Here is a 21,531-nt window from a genome sequence, read left to right on the forward strand (position 1 = left end):
CAGGACTGCTGCATACTAGATGTTTTTCCCTTTTCACACCATTTTTTGTAAAACCTAAAAATGGTTGTGTGTGAAAATCCCAGTAACAGAGCAGATGGTGAAATACTCAGACCGGCCCGTCTGGCACCAACAACCATGCCACGCTCAAAATTGCTTAAATCACTTTCTTGGCATTAAAAAATGTTAGGAGGTATATTAGCACACTAGGAACTGAATTTGTCCCGATCAGGACTCGACTCACCCACAAACTCATTGTGTCGGAGTAGCTTGGTCTGCAGGGCTTGTCCAGCGCTCTCGGCCTCGCTGATGGCAGAGCGAAGCTCAGGATCTGTGATGCTGCAGGAAACTCTGGCTCCAGAACACAGCAGAGACAGCGTCTCCTCCACATTAGCACCACAAACCACCTCACGCAGCCTCTGAGGAGCACCACAGAACACACACACTGATCACCATCCGTGATCTATGCTTGTGTTTACACCAGACGCTCTGCGGCACTTTTCAAAAGCATCCCAGAAGTAGCTCTCCGCGCCGCTTCCTAAAGATCGGCGCCTAGTGTATTTCTGACGCACTCCGCGTCCAAACCGCACAGAAAATACAAAATACAGGTAAAAAAAATAATAATGTGCATTTAAAAATAAACACCCTGTGCAGACTCCCAATCGTATTTCACATTACTATATTCATGCGGCCAGAAATAGAAGACAAGAGGTTCATCCTTAAAGTTGAAAAACCTCACATTATTATATGACTCCACAGATCCCTTTTACAAGGACAATTAAAAAAAAAGGAAGTGGTGTGGAGTTTAACTGCAGGAGTTGCATGACTGGAATAAACATAATTAAACCGGACAAAACATTAACATTTAGCCAACCATGTTAGATCACACAGAAATCAAGAAAAACAATGTTGGACCATAGGCTGTAGTGTTGGACAGGCAAATCACGTGGTCTCGCGAATCCTACCGCTGTGCTTCTGATCCGCCTGTACCGAGTCTATTTTTGCTGTGCTGCACGCGCTGAATTACGGCTGTTTCACACATACTCTGTCTGAAGTGCGTATGCGTTGCATGTTTTGTTTTATGCACCCATGTTAAAGGATTCCAGCGTTCACACTGCATGCGGCCGAGGTCTGTCAGTGCGTTCCAGGAGCGGTCCGTCAGTACGCCTATATTTTATTGTTTTTATTTTATATAAATGTTATTTTTTTGTAAGTAAAATCTGTCAAATCTTACTGATTTTTTGTGTTAATATGCCTGACTTGAGCCTTTTAATTTTGTTCTTGATGCAGATTGATTTGTTCCTTGAATTGTTGTGTTTGACATCTTGTTTTATGTGCAGGTTTATATACACATGAATAATAAACTGTTAAACTGCAAGTGGATTTCATTTAGTTATTGAATACAAATCAAACCAAGGCTGAGATCAATAAACCAATACAGTGCTAATATTTGATTGGGCCCTGGGCCACTTTGTACTGTAAAATTTGGGCCCTGACATCAAAAAGGTTAAGAACCCCTGCTCTAAGGTACTATTATGAACCCTTTTGGGGTAAAGGAGATACAAATATATACCTTTGAGCGTGCTGCCACAGTTACAAGATATTGCACATTGGTCCAAAAAATATAGGTCAAAACTTTGGCATAATTGGAATTTCTTAAGAGGCTTCTCTGAAAATTTCTCAGAAACACTGTTTAGGTCTCTCTAGGATGCACAAACACAGAAGTTGAGTAAAAAGCTCCAGAGAAATCAATATTATGGAACGGTCATTCAGAGTGAATACAGAAGCTCTTTTCTGATTTATTTTGTCAAGTAAAGTATATCAGAACTGAGCTCTGAGTACTAATCACCAACTGATTCAGTGGAAAATAAATCTGTACCAGTAGTTGAAACTGTCATGATTAAAAATTGCAACATGGGACAAACATCTCAAAACTTTGTCAAGCAAGAAATACTATGATGTATTGCCACCATGAGTAGCATATTTTGTGAGGTCGCGCTAACCCACAAGCCTGCCCTCTTAACCCATAAAATCGAATATTTATATTAGCTTTAGTGTATATGGTGCACACAAATGTGATTTCAGGGGGATCTGAAACAATGATCTGTACAAGTGGCCCAGAATCCCTAGTGACACACCTGTGTGTAACTTGTTTCTCATGAGCCATATGTCTGCTGAAGGAAAGACTTTCTTCTGTCCTGAAGGTATAGGTGTTCTTAGTATTTTCTTTTTATTGTAACCTTTTCATGAAGTCATGTGCGGAATTTGAATTTATATAATTCCTTCAGTTGCACACAGAAGCCCCTCCCTTTGCTGGATAAACTGGATAACTGGAAAAACCAGTTCATTCGGACTGGTTACAAAACATGATCCATGCCTAGATTGTTTTGTTGCTTACAGAGCAGTCACAAATAAAGATTTGAAAGTGATAAAAAAGTGATTTTTTCACCACAGTGCACAGAGTGCCTCAACACTTACTCTTGATTTCTTTCAATATGGGGACAGGGGAATTGTCAGTCAATGCATGGGGAAAAAAAGTAATGTCTTGGTTACATATGGTAAGGAACGGAGGTAACAGAGATGTCATGTTGGATGACCGATTAATTACTACTTGAATCTATTTAGAGTGTAAACTAAACAAGCCAATGCGCATTGGCATGCGATTATTGCATCCAGATTTATTCCATCCACATTTATTTTCTGGCTTAGGCCAGGGCTCAGCCCAAGAAGACCAGCTACTGCTACTATGGTACTACCTACTCAGTAAGACTGTATAACATACCCGCTCCACTTGGAACAGGGATGCTGCGGATGCCCCAGCCTTGCTGAAGGAGGTTTTGGAAGCAATTACAAATATTAACAACCGTTAAGTGCATATGCAAGGTTAAAGGTGATTGTAACCCTCAGATTTGGCAGAAGTCTGCCGGGGAAACACATGCTCTGAGGCTATACCGTGGACTTTAAACATATGGGATCCACTTAGGTCTCAACATATGGAACCCAGCCCTCTATTGGTTCTCATGGATTCATCGATTGAGGGCCTAACGCTGTACTCTCTGCCACATCTGGCTGCCGAGGGAATGGAGGAGCTCAACAGGGTGTACTGTATGGACTCTCTGGAGCAGTTAAAGCGAAACCACCCAAAGCCGGGCCACTCAGTGCTTACCTGTTTGAGTCGAGAACACATGATACCGGCTCCACATGAAGGCTATAGAATCTCGCAAACATGAGCCCACAGGTCTACAAATATCTGTCTAAAGCGGTCTTTCATACTGAGTGAGCATGAGCCAGTTGTCAAGGTTGTTGAAAATGCAAATGCCCTGTTCTCTCAGAGAAACCAGGCCTGCCTCCACATCGTTCGTGAAGACATGGGGTGACAGGGACACTTTTAAAGGGCAGGACCCTGTACTTATATGCCCGTCTTTCGAATGCAAACCCCAGGAATGGCCTGTGGTGTGGAAGGATTGACACATGGAAGTACACATCCTTCAGGTCGATCGCTGCGAACCAATCCTGAGGAGGGATGCACCTGAAGACGCAGTTCTGCATTAGCATCTTGAATGGGAGGCTGTGAAGTGCCCGGTTCAAAACGCACCAGTCCTCCTCCGGGGGAGGGAGTGGTGCATTCACCATTTCCAGAAGTGGTCCCTCCATCTCTGGGTCGCCTGTCTCAGGCTGCTTGCTCTTGCCCTTTCTGCCAGGTTTGGTGGGGGCCTGGATGGGTGGGATGGCTGCCCTGCGGCTGGCTCCACGGCGCTGCTTTGCTGGAGGCTGCATTTGCTGCGTGAAAGCGGGGGGCCCTCGGCAATGAGTAGGGTTAGGCATTGCTGCCAGTGGCTGGGTGGAGGCAGCAGCAGCATGCCAGGGCAGGATGTGCCTAATGGGTTTTGGGCAGTGGAGAGCTGCTTGTCAAAGTTGTCCACTGTGTCACTGAAAAGGCCGGTCTGGGACACAGGGGCATTCAAGAATCGTTTCTTGTCTGTTTCCCGCATGTCGGCCAGACACAGCCAGAGATGGCGCTCTAGGACATCACATGACCCAGAGACTGCGCCGTAACATTTGTCACTCATGGTGCGAGGTCCATTGCAGTACGGAGTACTTTGAGAACTTCCGGGTCTTGACCACCCTCATGCAAATCCCTTGGTGCCTAGCCTGTTGCACTTGCAACAATGCCAAGGTGGAGGCAGTTTCTCTACAGACCATAGGAGGGGAATTCCATATCGCCACCGTAAGACCAGTCCGGCCAGTGACAAAAATAGGGCACCACAGAGGGAACTCCAGATCTAGGCATCTGCACAGTAACCCCCCCCCCCCCCCCCCCCCCTTTGCAGGAAATGGAGTCTGGTCCACAGCTCCGAGATGGTCATCCTCCTGCAATGGAAGCATGATTCATCAAAAAAAAAAAACCCCACCCGAGCATGCTTAATGCCCAGACATGTGAGACATCAATCGTGACTAGCACCCAGCACCAGGTAACCACCGCATCCAGAAATGCACGAATGTAAAGGCATCTTTAAAAAGACGCTCCACAGGTTAATATATGGGGCACCTGCTGCCTACTTTTACTCATGCTGTGATCAGTGGCAGCTGGTTGCAATAATCGCATGTCAATGTGCATTTGCTCATTTAAGGCGGGCGTACACTGTGTGAATTTGGATGGTCGGAAGATCGTATGTCCATGCACACGGCACGAGTTTATCTGAAAATCGTACGGACGAGATGATATACGACAAAAATCAACAAATCGGCTCCTTCAACCGCACACATCACGAATTCAAACCGATAGCTCACGAACTTTTTAGACATGTTTAAAAATGATCGGGAGGTCGGGAAGTGTTCATAAGCCACTCTGCTCAGCTCGTAATTCATCGCAAATGATACGAGCCGCGATCATACGAGCATACGCGATTTCCACACGATTGAAAAAAATTGCATGCGAACTCGTACGACAGCAAAAATCGCACCGTGTACGCCCGCCTTTAGTTTACACTCAAAGTAGATTGGTCTATCTAAGTGATATCCCAATTCGTTGGTCATCCGATGTGATGTTGAGAGAGACTGACTGAAAGGGAACTGGCGTTACTCATATAAAAGTACGGAGCCCCACACAAATTGTGCACATGATCGTGCACACAATTTAGCCTACAATTTTTCATTTTTTTTATGTCATGTGCGGGGGTACGTATAAAAGTAACACATTTTTTATTTAAATTAAAAAGTAAAGCTATTTACTTGAAAAATGTTATCCAATAATGTAATTCGCTTTACTTATAATGCATTACTCCCAATGCTGCTTACAATATCCACTGTGCATGTGTTGGGTTTATTACATTCATTTCATATTCGTCACTGTCAGAAATCACTGCCAAAGCTTGATGAGCAGATAAAAAACAGTCGTGGGATGTGAGGAATGAGCTGTAAGGAGTGTGAAGCTGGACCACCACAGGGCCTCAAGGGAGCCAAACAATTCCTCATTTAAGGTAAAAATTGAATCATCTCAAGCCTCTTGGGTTCATGCTTCTCAGAATTAATTATTTTTTAGGGCTGAAATGAATTTAAAGTTCGGTCATATTGAGAATTGGACCCCAAATTAAAGTGTGACCATTAGATTAAACAAGATATGTTTATGCTACTTACAAAATTATAATAATAATAATAATTTCAAAATACTTTCAAATCAGTAACAAAAAAAATTGTCAAAAAGAATGAAATCCACACCAATTTGAAATGTATGAAAAACCCTACTTAAAAAAAGACAAATTTGCAGGAAATTAGGCAATGCATTGGTATGCTAGTTAAAAAATATATAATTTAATTGGTCTGTATGTTGTAAGCACAAAGTTTAAATGTCTCAAAGCATTCAGAAGACATTGCAAAGGTAACCCAAATATCTTTATTTGAATAAATCATTTGTTTATAGAGTTTTGGGATTCTTTGGTATGAACAGCTGAATTCATACCGTGTTGATGGTTTAAGAGTGAATAAAAAAAGTGTTATAACGTCCCCTACCATAGAACATTTGTAAAATGTTAAACAACTGATAACTAAAAGACCATACATTGTCACGTTAGACATGGGGCCTCTGCTGTAGATGTCATCTGTAACCATAAAACCTATGGTATTATCTCTGTGTTGTACGGAAGTTCTAAGCGCTCATGCATTTTTTTTTCTTCTTGGTTTCTCGCTATAACAACTTAATTTTCTTGTGATTTCGACATAATGAGTCGAAAGTGATCTACCTAACTTATAATTGTAACAGTTTCCTACTTCAGTGTGTTAGAAACCTAATTCTGGTGTCTTTGGAAAGAAGACCCTTTGGGCTTTACTTTTTATCAACCACTGTTTTTGTTAATATTTATTTATTTTTTTGCTGGAGGACCATTGGAGATGCATGACACATATAAAAGGAGCAGGAAATATAGAATAAAGAGTTTAATTAAGAAGATCTGTTTTACTGAGCTTGATAATTTACCATGAAGACCTTTATGAAATTGGATTTGCATGTACATTTACTCAGCATGCTGACCAGATTAACGAATGCCAAGCAAAATGTGTCCTAGAACTGAGAAAGCATGCAAAAAGCTGTTAGCGAGGAAAACAACCCTGTATCACATGAAATACGTTCTGAGGAAACTATTTTGCAAATCACAATGAGGCTGCAGGCTATTGGACCTGTTCTCTTGTATGCACACACATGCACGCACACACTCTCGCATGTGCACATACAAAGTCATTTAAGCAGATATTATGTTATTCTCTGCAGTCTTAATGTCAACTTATTTTGAGAAAAGGGAGGAGAAGTGGAGAGTTTGGCTTAACGAGAACTGCTTATAGTCACTGAGAGGTGGTTTGTGCAGTAATGGCATTTGCTCTCTCTAAACTTTAATCTTTCCTATTAATTCCCTGCAACTGGAGAATGTGCAAGAGTTAATGTTCCATGAACGTGTTGCTCACTCTGCAATCTCTTCAAGCAAATGTGGCGTGGCACGAAGGGGGGTGTTCAAGGGCTGCACGATTATAATACTTTCTACCACCAACACTGTTAGTATTAAACCCCACTTACATAAAAGTCGCCGACTACGCCACCTAGGTTGTTTACAAAAACCTAGGACCCAAGTTCACCAAATTCAATTATTGACTGAGGGCTGGGCACGATTGACACTCAACAGTAGTAGATTGAATTACAAAATATTTTATTACCATAAAATCAGAATGATCTAAATAGTAAAACAACTATTAAAATGATGTAGTCCTCAGCACAGTCCAATATGAAGTCTTTATGGTCAGCCGAATGAATGTCCTGGGTTGGTCCCACCACACATAGGTCTCCACAGATCCAGCCAGTCGTGTACTAAAGAGAAAAATAAGAAACAACTACCAGTATCTCCAGTCCAATGTTAGCAAGAGCTAACGTAGCCTACTACCACTCTCACTTGTGCACACAAATACCCACACCAACCAATATACACTGCAACCAAATAAGTCACACCACTACAAAAAAGGAAAACTAAGAGCTATGGCTAGTACACTGGCAATTAGTTCTTAGTCTCTATTAATTAGGAATTAGATGCCGAAAATGGTCACAATAACATCCATCAAACGATCTTCAAACTAGGGTTGTACTCACAGTATGACTGGGTAGCAGTGCCCACTACCCAGTCTAATCAATTTCCAGCGTTGCACAAACCCTCCGGCACCGTCTCACTTGTCTCCAAAAAAGTTGTACAAACGTGGTTACTCTGCTAGTCAACCGCTGATGTACTCGACTCCAAACACACGCTGACTCGCTCGTCTCCAAGAGCTGCGCCTGTGATTGCTCTACGTCTTCACAACACTTCAAATCACGGTTTTCTGCACAGCCGTAAAATGTTCGGTTATCACTGCTCTTGGGTTCCTTCTCAGATGCCAGCAACAGCACACAACACTTGACAGGGCGTCGCCCTCCACGTATTGATGCAATCCAAACGAGACACCTGTCAGTCTCTCAAGCACGGTCTTAAAGGGCAACAGTCTCCACCTCTTTTTGTAACCAACCTATGACACTAGGTCACTGATTATTCCATCAACAGATGTGTTAACAGAACAAGCAGAATACAAATCACATGATCAATGGACCAATCATATACACATTAAAATGTAGATCAAAAGTGCATTCATCTCAATAGTTCACTCCCATCACATCCCCCCACACTAAAATGTCAGCAGTCCCTGCAATTACTTTAAACCCTTCATCTATACCGCAAAGGACGTTGCCCTAAATTCGGACGTACAGAACGTCTAACTTGATTCTCTTCATTCACATGATCAGTCGCTGAGGCAACCCACATGCTATAAGGCATGGGATCCAACTGTCGCCTTGTCTCTTCAAAGTCAAAGTCAAAGTCACCTTTATTTATATAGCGCTTTAAACAAAATACATTGCGTCAAAGCAACTGAACAACATTCATTAGGAAAACAGTGTCAATAATGCAAAAATGATAGTTAAAGGCAGTTCATCATTGGATTCAGTTATGTCATCTCTGTTCAGTTAAAGAGTGTCTGTGCATTTATTTGCAATCAAGTCAACGATATCGCTGTAGATGAAGTGTCCCCAACTAAGCAAGCCAGAGGAAACAGCGGCAAGGAACCGAAACTCCATCGGTGACAGAATGGAGAAAAAAACCTTGGGAGAAACCAGGCTCAGTTGGGGGGCCAGTTCTCCTCTGACCAGACGAAACCAGTAGTTCAATTCCAGGCTGCAGCAAAGTCAGATTGTGCAGAAGAATCATCTGTTTCCTGTGGTCTTGTCCTGGTGCTCCTCTGAGACAAGGTCTTTACAGGGGATCTGTATCTGGGGCTCTAGTTGTCCTGGTCTCCACTGTCTTTCAGGGATGTAGAGGTCCTTTCTAGGTGCTGATCCAGCATCTGGTCTGGATACGTACTGGATCCGGGTGACTGCAGTGACCCTCTGATCTGGATACAGACTGGATCTGGTGGAGAGAAACAGACAAATATTAGCGTAGATGCCATTCTTCTAATGATGTAGCAAGTACATAGGGTGTTATGGGAAGTGTTTCCGGTTCCGGTTTACCTAATTAATGCAGCCTAAAAATCCTTTAACGGATTTGGATAATAAAAGCATATTAGTATGTTATGTGTATGCCAGGTTAAAGAGATGGGTCTTTAATCTAGATTTAAACTGCAAGAGTGTGTCTGCCTCCCGAACAATGTTAGGTAGGTTATTCCAGAGTTTGGGCGCCAAATAGGAAAAGGATCTGCCGCCTGCAGTTGATTTTGATATTCTAGGTATTATCAAATTGCCTGAGTTTTGAGAACGTAGCGGACGTAGAGGATTATAATGTAAAAGGAGCTCATTCAAATACTGAGGTGCTAAACCATTCAGGGCTTTATAAGTAATAAGCAATATTTTAAAATCTATGCGATGCTTGATAGGGAGCCAGTGCAGTGTTGACAGGACCGGGCTAATATGGTCATACTTCCTGGTTCTAGTAAGAACTCTTGCTGCTGCATTTTGGACTAGCTGTAGTTTGTTTACTAAGCGTGCAGAACAACCACCCAATAAAGCATTACAATAATCTAACCTTGAGGTCATAAATGCATGGATTAACATTTCTGCATTTGACATTGAGAGCATAGGCCGTAATTTAGATATATTTTTGAGATGGAAAAATGCAGTTTTACAAATGCTAGAAACGTGGCTTTCTAAGGAAAGATTGCGATCAAATAGCACACCTAGGTTCCTAACTGATGACGAAGAATTGACAGAGCAACCATCAAGTCTTAGACAGTGTTCTAGGTTATTACAAGCAGAGTTTTTAGGTCCTATAATTAACACCTCTGTTTTTTCAGAATTTAGCAGTAAGAAATTACTCGTCATCCAGTTTTTTATATCGACTATGCAATCCATTAGTTTTTCAAATTGGTGTGTTTCACCGGGCTGCGAAGAAATATAGAGCTGAGTATCATCAGCATAACAGTGAAAGCTAACACCATGTTTCCTGATGATATCTCCCAAGGGTAACATATAAAGCGTGAAGAGTAGCGGCCCTAGTACAGAGCCTTGAGGTACTCCATACTGCACTTGTGATCGATAGGATACATCTTCATTCACTGCTACGAACTGATGGCGGTCATATAAGTACGATTTAAACCATGCTAATGCACTTCCACTGATGCCAACAAAGTGTTCAAGTCTATGCAAAAGAATGTTGTGGTCAATTGTGTCAAACGCAGCACTAAGATCCAATAAAACTAATAGAGAGATACACCCACGATCAGATGATAAGAGCAGATCATTTGTAACTCTAAGGAGTTAACTAGTTCTTTGGGGTCAAGTTGTGGTTTTTTGATGAGAGGCTTAATAACAGCCAGTTTGAAGGTTTTGGGGACATATCCTAATGACAATGAGGAATTAATAATAGTCAGAAGAGGATCTATGACTTCTGGAAGCACCTCTTTTAGGAGCTTAGATGGTATAGGGTCTAACATACATGTTGTTGGTTTAGATGATTTAACAAGTTTATACAATTCTTCCTCTCCTATGGTAGAGAATGAGTGGAACTGTTCCTCAGGGGGTCTATAGTGCACTGTCTGATGTGATACTGTAGCTGACGGCTGAATGGTTGCAATTTTATCTCTAATAGTATCGATTTTAGAAGTAAAGTAGTTCATAAAGTCATTACTGCTGTGGTGTTGGGAAATGTCAACACTTGCTGAGGCTTTATTTTTCGTTAATTTAGACACTGTATTGAATAAATACCTGGGGTTATGTTTGTTTTCTTCTAAAAGAGAAGAAAAGTAATCGGATCTAGCAGTTTTTAATTTTTTTCCTTAGGATATTTTTATCCTAGGATAGTTTTCCTCCAGCTGCGCTCCATTTTTCGGGCTGCTCTCTTTAGGGTGCGCGTATGCTCATTATACCATGGTGTCAAACTGTTTTCCTTAACCTTCCTTAAGCGTAAAGGAGCAACTTTATTTAAAGTGCTAGAAAAGAGAGAGTCCATAGTTTCTGTTACATCATCAAGTTGTTCTGAGGTTTTGGATATGCTAAGGAATTTGGATAAATCAGGAAGATAACTTAAAAAGCAGTCTTTTGTGTTAGAAGTGATGGTTCTTCCATACTTGTAACAAGAAGTAGAATTTACAATTTTGGCTCTATGAATTTTGCAAAGAACTAAATAATGATCTGAGATATCATCACTTGGCTGAATAATTTCAACACCATCAACATCAATTCCATGTGACAGTATTAAATCTAGAGTATGATTTCGACAATGAGTAGGTCCTGAAACGTGTTGTCTAACACCAATAGAGTTCAGAATGTCTATAAATGCTGATCCCAATGCATCGTTTTCATTATCAACATGGATATTAAAATCACCAACTATTAAAACTTTATCTGCAGCCAGAACTAACTCGGATGTAAAATCACCAAACTCTTTAATAAAGTCTGTATGGTGCCCTGGTGGCCTGTATACAGTAGCCAGTACAAACATAACAGGGGATTTATCATTAACATTTGTTTCTCTGGATAATGTTATATGAAGCACCATTACTTCAAACGAGTTATACTTGTAGCCTGCCCTCTGAGATATCCTGAAAATGTTGTTATAAATTGAAGCAACACCTCCACCTTTGCCTTTTAGACGTGGCTCATGTTTATAACAGTAATCTTGGGGGGTGGACTCATTTAAAATAATGTAATCATCAGGTTTTAGCCAGGTTTCTGTCAAACAGAGTACATCTATATTATGATCAGTGATCATATTATTTACAAAAAGTGTTTTCGTAGAAAGCAATCTGATATTCAATAGGCCAAGCTTTATCATTTGTTTATCCATATTGCTTCTGTTTTTTATTTGTTGAACCTCAATTAAATTGTTAATCTTAACTTGGTTTGGACGTTTTTTGTTTTTTCTAGTTCGGGGAACAGACACAGTCTCTATAGTGTGATATCTAGGTGAAAAAGTCTCTATGTGCTGAGAATTAACTGACCTCTGTGACGGGAGGCAGCTAGCAGACGGTCGGTTTAGCCAGTCTGTCTGCTTCCTGACCTGGGCCCCAGTTAGTCAAGTATAAACACTAAGACTATTTGCCATATTTCTAGAGAGAAGAGTGGCGCCACCCCAGGAGGGATGAAGACCATCTCTTTTAAACAGGTCAGGTCTGCCCCAAAAGCTCGTCCAATTGTCTATGAAACCTATGTTATTCTGTGGGCACCACTTAGACATCCAGCCATTGAGTGATGACAATCTGCTATGCATCTCATCACCACGGTAAGCAGGGAGGGGACCAGAGCATATTACAGTGTCTGACATCGTGCTTGCAAGTTCACACACCTCTTTAATGTTATTTTTAGTGATCTCCGACTGGCGAAGTCGAACATCATTAGCGCCGGCATGAATAACAATCTTACTGTATTTACGTTTAGCATTAGCCAGCACTTTTAAATTTGCCAAGATGTCAGGCGCTCTGGCTCCCGGTAAACATTTGACTATGGTGGCTGGTGTCTCTATATTCACGTTCCGTACAATAGAATCACGTTTCTCAGTGGGTGCATCACTGAGTGGGGAGAACCTGTTTAATGTTTTGATCGGAATAGAAGAGCGGTGTTTTGACCCACGACTACGCTGCCTCACCATCACCCAGTTGCCCTGCTGCTGGGGCTCTGTTTCCGGAACCGAACAATGTATTGGAATCCCTGAGCTAGACACATCCAAAGCCATATCTAGAGCCCTAACATTCTTACTGTCCTCAATTAAAGTTTGGATGCGTGTCTCTAATTCTGAAATCTTCTCTGTCAGCCTAACTATTTCCCTGCATTTATCACATGTGAATCCCTCATCAGCGACAGAGATAGATAAACTGTACATGTGGCAAGAGGTGCAAGTAACAATGACGGGAGAAGCCATTACTCACCGTGCTTGATGAAATATTCTTGCTGCGGTTGTTTGATGAACTTGTGAAAAATTTTGCTGCGAGTGCAAGTTTCACAGTAGTCCTCCGAATGTGAATGTCTGCTTCTCTCAGCTGTTGCACATCCCCTAAACTTTAACTGGCTGATCTCCTACAATTTCAGGAAAGTCGAAACAAAGATACGCCTTGTTGAACTGCCCCCTCACGCCCACCACTGTGGGCTGGTGACCTCAAGAGGTGACCTCTTCAGGCACTACAGGTTGCGGGTATCTTATTTCCGGAGCAGAACACAGCTTAAGGGCATTTCGATGCAAACTTCTCTCTTTTCCCCCTTGTTCTGGTCTCACCTGATACACCAGTCCCGTATTCCCCAGAGTCCCTAGTACAACATAAGGTGTAGGATCCCACCAACTGCACAACTTCCCGCGTCCCTGTCTATTTCGGTCCCGAACCCAAACACGCTGACCCGCCAACAATGGGGTAGCTTTGGCACCCCGATCATAGATCCGTTTTGATATTGTTGCAGTCTTATCCATGGCTCTTTTTGCTACCGCATAAGCCCAACTCAGTTTTTCATGGTGCTCTTGTACCCACCCAGTCAAATCCTTTCTAGTTTGTCCTACTCCCACTCCAAGGCTCATATCTACAGGGGTCCGCAAGGAACGACCAAACATCAAATACGAAGGTGTAAACCCCGTAGCCCCATGTATGGTATTATTATACGCCTGCATCAACTCGGGGAGAAATTCTGGCCACCTATCCTGCTTATCTCTCTCTAACGTACGCAGCATTCCCAACAATGTCGCATTCACCCTCTCTACTCTACCATTCCCAGCCGGGTGGTACGGGGTTGTTCGGCTCTTAACTGTACCATACAGATAGCAAAATTCTTTCATCAATGCGGATTCAAAATTTGGGCCCATATCAGAATGGAATCTTAAGGGACAACCAAAAGTCTGGACGACCTGTTCCCACAAAGCCCTAACTGTCACCTTAGCAGTTTGATTGCTCGTAGGGTTAGCCCATGCATAACGAGTAAACAAATCAACAATGACTAAAATGTTTTGACATGAATCGGCTGGACGGCCTAATGTCAAGAAGTCTAATGACACCACTTCTAAGGGGAATGATACCAGGATTGGATTAAGGGGGACCTTCTCATTCTTACCTTTCTGTAGGCCACAAGCGACACAACCCAGGTGGTACCCCTTGACAGGTTCCTCCATCTTCGGCCAGAAAAAGTGGCGTCTGACCCTCGAAAGTGTCCGTGAAACTCCTGCATGTGCAGACGCATCATGGTATCGTCGCCATACTTCCTCACGTCTAGATGCCGGGCAGATAATCTGTAGATGCAGCTCATGAGTACTGGGGTCGATCATTCTTTTATACAAAACACCATCTTGGATCACAAGCTTAACGCTCTGTTGAAGTAGTTGTTTCACCGTTAGAGACATATTGGCTCGCTCCATGGCCGAAGGTACACTACTTGACTCCACATACTTCCATATCGGTTGAAGTTCCTCATCTTCACCTTGGCTCTTACGCCACTCTTCAACATCTGGGAGGTCAGTTACTGGATGACAGGCATCTTCTGTTGCCTCAACTCGTCGTACCTCAATAGGAGCCATTCGATCTACTGGGAACCTGGACAGACTATCAGCATTAGCATTCTCACGCCCAGCTCGATATTTCACTGTGAAGTCAAAATTTGCCAATTGGGCTGCCCAGCGCTGTTCCACCGCTCAAAGTCTCACGGTCTGTAGGTGGGCCACCGGATTATTATCTGTAACCACAGTACATTTTGCTCCAGTCAGATGGTCTTTAAATTTCTCTGTCATAGCCCATTTTAGAGCTAGCAACTCCAACTTAAAAGAGCTATAATTAGCGTCATTCCGTTCCGCAGGATGGAGGCTGTGACTTGCGTACGCGATCACTCGCTCTTGCCCATCTTGGACCTGAGATAAAACTGCTCCCAGCCCCTGGTGACTAGCATCAGTATAAAGAACAAATGGCAGAGAGAAATCAGCAAATGCTAGGATAGGAGCCTGAGTGAGACAGACCTTTAATTTTTCAAATGCAGCTTGACACTCCACAGTCCACTCGATCCTCTGATTATTTGACTTCTTGTTGACTGGAACTCCTACTAACAAGGCATTTAATGGCTGTGCCAGCCGAGCAAAATTGGAGATAAACTGCCTATAATAGCCAGCTAGGCCCAAGAATGCCCTCACCTCTCGAACTGTGGTTGGAACAGGCCACTCTTGTACTGCTACAGTTTTACCAGGATCTGGGCTGATGCCGGTCTTGTCCACTACATGCCCCAGGAATTTCACTTGTTGCTGAAGGAACTGACACTTGTCCATCCTCAACTTCAGTCCGTACTGTGCCAGCCGCTGGAATACTCGCTCCAAATGATGAAGATGGGTGTCAAAATCTATGGAATATACAATGACATCATCCAAATAGACCAACAGAAAATCTACAATATAGTCACTCAAACAGTGCTGCATTAATCGCTGGAACGTAGCTGGTCCATTGCAAAGGCCAAAAGGCATACGTTGGAATTCAAATAGCCCCAGCGGAGTTGTAAAAGCAGTCTTTTGGCGATCGTCCACATGCACCCCCACTTGCCAATAGCCACACGCCAAATCAAGGGTACTAAACCATTCAGCTTGAGTTAAGGTGGTCAATGTTTCTTCTATCCGGGGAAGAGGGAATGCATCCTTATGGGTGATGGCATTCAACTTTCTATAGTCAACGCAGAAGCGCCAACTTCCATCCTTCTTCTTGACCATGACTATTGGGGCTGCCCATGGACTCTTACTCTCAGAAATTACACCCCTTTCCAACATACCTGCCAGCAGTAGTTTCATCTCCTTATACATCATTGGGGGTAAAGGGCGAAACTTTTCTCGGACAGGAGGTGCAGTGCCAGTATAGATCCTATGCTGGACAGTCTCATTAAACCCCAGATCATCCTCATTCTTAGAAAACACTCCACTCCACTTCCTCACAAGTGCATCAAAAACTTGACGTTGTTGATCAGTTAATTCAGATCCAAGCATCAATGGACTCACCCCATCAACAGTTACCTCATCTTCCGAGATTCCAGCTTCGACCACACGAATATCGACGACCCCATCTGTGCTCGAAGTCAACTCAAGATCTCTTTGGCCATAAATGTCCACGCCAGACGTTTCATACAGCCGACCAAGCTTCTGGTACCGGCCTACGGACACTTTATAAGGCTGCAAATTACACAATCTGATAGGAATCCTACCATCCTTAACGATAGCCACAGTCCGGGCAGCAGCCAACCCATCCAGCTCTAACAGGGGCTCCACCAATCCACAGTAACTCTGGTTCTGTCAGCCCATTCGGACACGGCCCCACACGATGACCTCGCTCTGGGGTGGAATCCATCTCCTGCGACGACTAGCTAGCCACACATAGCCCAGGAACCCATCATCTTGAGCCCATGCAGCAACACGTTGACATGTTGCCATGGCCGGTTTCCACACCTGCTGTTCTGTAGGGTTCTGAAATGACAGAGACTGGGCAGAGCCCTGGAAAAGAGCATTCCAACAAGAGGAGATAACATTCATTCCAATAATTAAAGGATTAGTGGAAAATTCATCCTTGACAATCACAACACCCCTTCCCTTAAGTTGGATGCCTGCCACTTCAAAGTCCAACAATGCGTACCCCACATAAGGGATTTCTAGACCATTTGCAGCTCTCAGTGTCAACAGAGGGGTATCACCCAATCTATAGCTAGGAAAAGTCTCTTCTAGCATACTCTGCTGCATTAGAGTTACCTGCGACCCAGTGTCTAACAGGCCTTTACAAGGAACGTTCTGAATCACAACATCCACTATAGGACAATTAGCAATAAAGGAGTGGTTATCAATAAAAGAATAGGCCTCTTGATTATCGATTGGAGCACGTAACCCTGTTGTCTGGACCTCTACAACAGGGCATTCTTTTTTAAAGCTTGTCTGGGCTCTCTGTTCTCTCTACAATGACGGGCCACATGACCTGGTTGCTGGCAGCGTCGGCAAATGGGTCTACCATCAGGGTCCCATCGGTTAATCGACTGATATTCTCTCCTTCTAGGCACAGAAAAAGCCGGCTGTTGCACAGATGCAGGATTTACAGGGGCTGCACGATTAGAAGTCCTCAACTCTCTTACCACCTCCTGAGTCAACTCTTGAATCTGGCCCTTGACTTCCTCCAAATTTTCACGCTTTAATTTAGCTTTCCAGTCAGGCCTATATGGACGTGGATTCGGTGTATCAAGCTGACTCATGGCAGCACATGCGGTGTCATACCTCCCATGGCCATACTCAACCTCCAGCAATAACGCTTCTTGGTGCAGCTCAGCAAAGGTCCCTTCTGCATGATGGCGGGCATACGTCTTCAAGGCTCTCTGCATCGGCCCATCCTCCATCCCCAGCAATAGCTGTTCCTTCAGCTAATCTTCCACCAGGGTTCCCTCTGGGCTGCGTCGCTGTAACCTCCGAAAGAGTTCTCGCAACCGTAAAACAAAAGCTTTAAAAGACTCCTCTGACTTCTGTCTGCAGCTAAAAAATTGTGACCGGAGAACAGGCAAGGGGGTTTCTCCAACATACAGAGCATCTAACTGTTCAAAAATCTTGGTCAACTTATCACGTTCTTCCTCTGCCAAGACACTTATCTCTCGTTTTGCATTCCCACCCAAAGCACCTAATAAAATCTTTAGTTTCTTTGCTTCATTCATTTCTTGAGCCTCTAAAAGTCCTTGCATTTGCTCCTTCCAATCCCCATAACTCAAACCATCACCTGTCCCACTAAATTTGGGAACCCAAGGAGCCCCAGGGAAAACTGGCATCAACATTTTTACCCTAGTTCAATCTACCACCTGAGTGTCAAAACGTCCTCAGTCCCTCACACAGGTTCACAGAAATACCCTGCCGACTACGCCAGATGTGGCGTGGCACGAAGGGGGATGTTCAAGGGCTGCACGATTATAATACTTTCTACCACCAACACTGTTAGTATTAAACCCCACTTACATAAAAGTCGCCGACTACGCCACCTAGGTTGTTTACAAAAACCTAGGACCCAAGTTCACCAAATTCAATTATTGACTGAGGGCTGGGCACGATTGACACTCAACAGTAGTAGATTGAATTACAATATATTTTATTACCATAAAATCAGAATGATCTAAATAGTAAAACAACTATTAAAATGATGTAGTCCTCAGCACAGTCCAATATGAAGTCTTTATGGTCAGCCGAATGAATGTCCTGGGTTGGTCCCACCACACATAGGTCTCCACAGATCCAGCCAGTCGTGTACTAAAGAGAAAAATAAGAAACAACTACCACCTATAAGAAACAGCCTACTACCACTCTCACTTGTGCACACAAATACCCACACCAACCAATATACACTGCAACCAAATAAGTCACACCACTACAAAAAAGGAAAACTAAGAGCTATGGCTAGTACGCTGGCAATTAGTTCTTAGTCTCTATTAATTAGGAATTAGATGCCGAAAATGGTCACAATAACATCCATCAAACGATCTTCAAACTAGGGTTGTACTCACAGTATGACTGGGTAGCAGTGCCCACTACCCAGTCTAATCAATTTCCAGCGTTGCACAAACCCTCCGTCACCGTCTCACTCGTCTCCAAAACAGTTGTACAAACGTGGTTACTCTGCTAGTCAACCGCTGATGTACTCCACTTCAAACACACGCTGACTCGCTCGTCTCCAAGAGCTGCGCCTGTGATTGCTCTACGTCTTCACAACACTTCAAATCACGGTTTTCTGCACAGCCGTAAAATGTTCGGTTATCACTGCTCTTGTGTTCCTTGTCAGATGCCAGCAACAGCACACAACACTTGACAGGGCGTCACCCTCCACGTAGTGATGCAATCCAAACGAGACACCTGTCAGTCTCTCAAGCACGGTCTTAAAGGGCAACAGTCTCCACCTCTTTTTGTAACCAACCTATGACACTAGGTCACTGATTATTCCATCAACAGATGTGTTAACAGAACAAGCAGAATACAAATCACATGATCAATGGACCAATCATATACACATTAAAATGTAGATCAAAAGTGCATTCATTTCAATAGTTCACTCCCATCACACAAACAGCTGGCCAGTACGGGGACTCTTAATCTCAACTATGTATGATTTTAAAGAAGTGCTTTGTAATGCTGCCTACAGATCACTGCAGATCACATGACTCGGCTTATTGACATCAAAAGAGAGTTTACCAGAAGTCCTCATGATTAAACAGAAGCAGTGGAGAGCCAAGCAGATCTTGTGAGAAGTAAAGTGTTTCTTGTATATCAAGATCTATAGAGTAGAGCAAACGAACTTTAAAACAGAAAATGACTTTTCATAAGTCCGAATATTAAAAGACTCACAAAACACTTTTTAGGATTGCAAACAATTATAATTAAACCAAAAAAAGAAAGTGTAAAAAAAAAAGTGTACAATTTTAAACTTTAGACTGGTATTAAGAGAATGAGACAAGTTTAACATTTACAAAATGCAGACCATTTCATAAATGAAAGCATGGAAATTTTGGTTATGTTAGCTAGAATTTCCTTAATAAAACATGGTTCATTTAATTAGCTCTTAATGCTCTTTATTAAGGAGTTCCATTCATAGTTATTTCTACCACATTCTAGTTCAACAGTATATATATATATTATTTTGAAGGAATATCATGGTATTAAAATATATTTTCCTCTGGACTATTCACCATTTATCTCTTTATATAATTATAAAAATATAAAGGATTGTGTGTGTGTGTGTGTGTGTAAACAAAACTATTTAAAATCCACTTATGGAGGCACATTAGTGCCATCTAATGGAAATACAATAAAATCACCTGTAACATCGAGGTGTAGTTTTGCCATTTTTGTCAAACCTGAGCACAGATAGAACAGAACATTGTGTTACTCATGACATCAAAATTAAATAAAAATGTGACAAAAATGAACATTTTTGAACATAGACGTGAAAAATCCAAACTTGAATTAGTATATTCATGAAAACTTTGGAATGCAGACCTATGGTTGGACTCCTTATTAAGAAGATCTTAACAGCTTCTTATAACAGCTAACAACGCCCCTTAGCTGTTATAAATTCACAGTAAACCACAGCTTCTTGGGGCTTAATACATTATTGGGGAAGAAAACAGAAATGTATTCATACAGTACTGTGAAAAAACTATTTACAGTGTTGTTTCCTAAGAAAGTACTGGGTAATATGGGATAAAGGTTGTAGGTTAAGGGTAGGTTCTTAGTTATTATCCAGTTATTGTAATTACTATAATACATACACTTAAAATAAAGTGCTACCAATATGTATTTCCCATATTTTCACAATAAAATGACTTTTGTGCAGCACTATATAGCAGTAGTTTAAAAAAATCTGCCGTAAAATTGCCATTTAACATTACGTATATATACTTTCCATTGAGTTTACAAATGCAACGCAATGAAGTACAAGACGCTGTTTTGTTTTGAAAGCAAAAATACATTGTTTGGTCTTCTGACAAAACTAGACATCAATGGTTAAATTTTATTCACAACACTGTTCCTGAACAGTTCGACCCAAATATTCAGATTGTTTCCTCATCCTGGGAGAGAAGGCTACTATGCCGGCTGTTTTGTCTCACACCCTGTAAGAATGTTTTCATATTTAAAGAATTTGCCACTGATGATTAAAACGCGAGTTTTGAGCAGTGTAGAGTAGTGCTTGTTTCTCCAACCACAAATGCAAGGTTAATGCTTACGCGGCACAATGCAACGCATTGCATAAAAAAACAGTGTAAGTCATATTAATCAGTAATTATATCCCCATTGTATGCAATAAATGGCTCGTTTGTAATGTCAATGTATGATAGTATGGTGAGTGGCGTAACATTTCCATCACATGCTTGAAGCATTCGGCCAATCACAACGCACTGGATAGCTGGCCAATCAGAGCACACCTCGCTTTCAGACCACTGAGCTTTGTAAAAATCTACACATTTCAGAAAGGCAGGGCATAGAAGAGAAACAATAATGTACAGTTTGTGGAAAATAATTTGTTTTTTTTTAACCTTTAACCGCATAAACACAATTCATTATACCAAATATACTAAATAATGTTCTTTTTAGCAACATCATATGACCTCTTTAAATATATTTTAAAACATGCAACAAATGGACAAAAATGTATATTTGTTAATACATATAGTTAAAAAAAAATGTGTGTGAGCTTTTGAGTGGACATCAAAAAAAAAAAAAAAAAATTTAGTGAAAACATCTGAATAAAAATAAAAAAACTTTACAAATGTGCCAAAATTACAATACTAAAATATAAAAACTGAAACATTATTAAATCATAGGCAACTGAATGAAGGTTGAAACTATGCATATTTTCTATTTCAAAAAATTATTTCATTGTGCTTCACAGTTTATAACACCTATATTTTGGCCAGACATTTCTTTTTCTGTATGTGATGAAATGGAAGTCGAAGAGCTTCAGTGTTGTTTGGTTTCCAGCATTGTTCAAAGCATCTTATTTTGTGTTCTGCAGAAATGCATGAGGTTTGGAACC

Source organism: Carassius carassius, chromosome 36 (assembly GCF_963082965.1).
Source record: "Carassius carassius chromosome 36, fCarCar2.1, whole genome shotgun sequence".
Classification (NCBI taxonomy): Eukaryota; Metazoa; Chordata; class Actinopteri; order Cypriniformes; family Cyprinidae; genus Carassius; species Carassius carassius.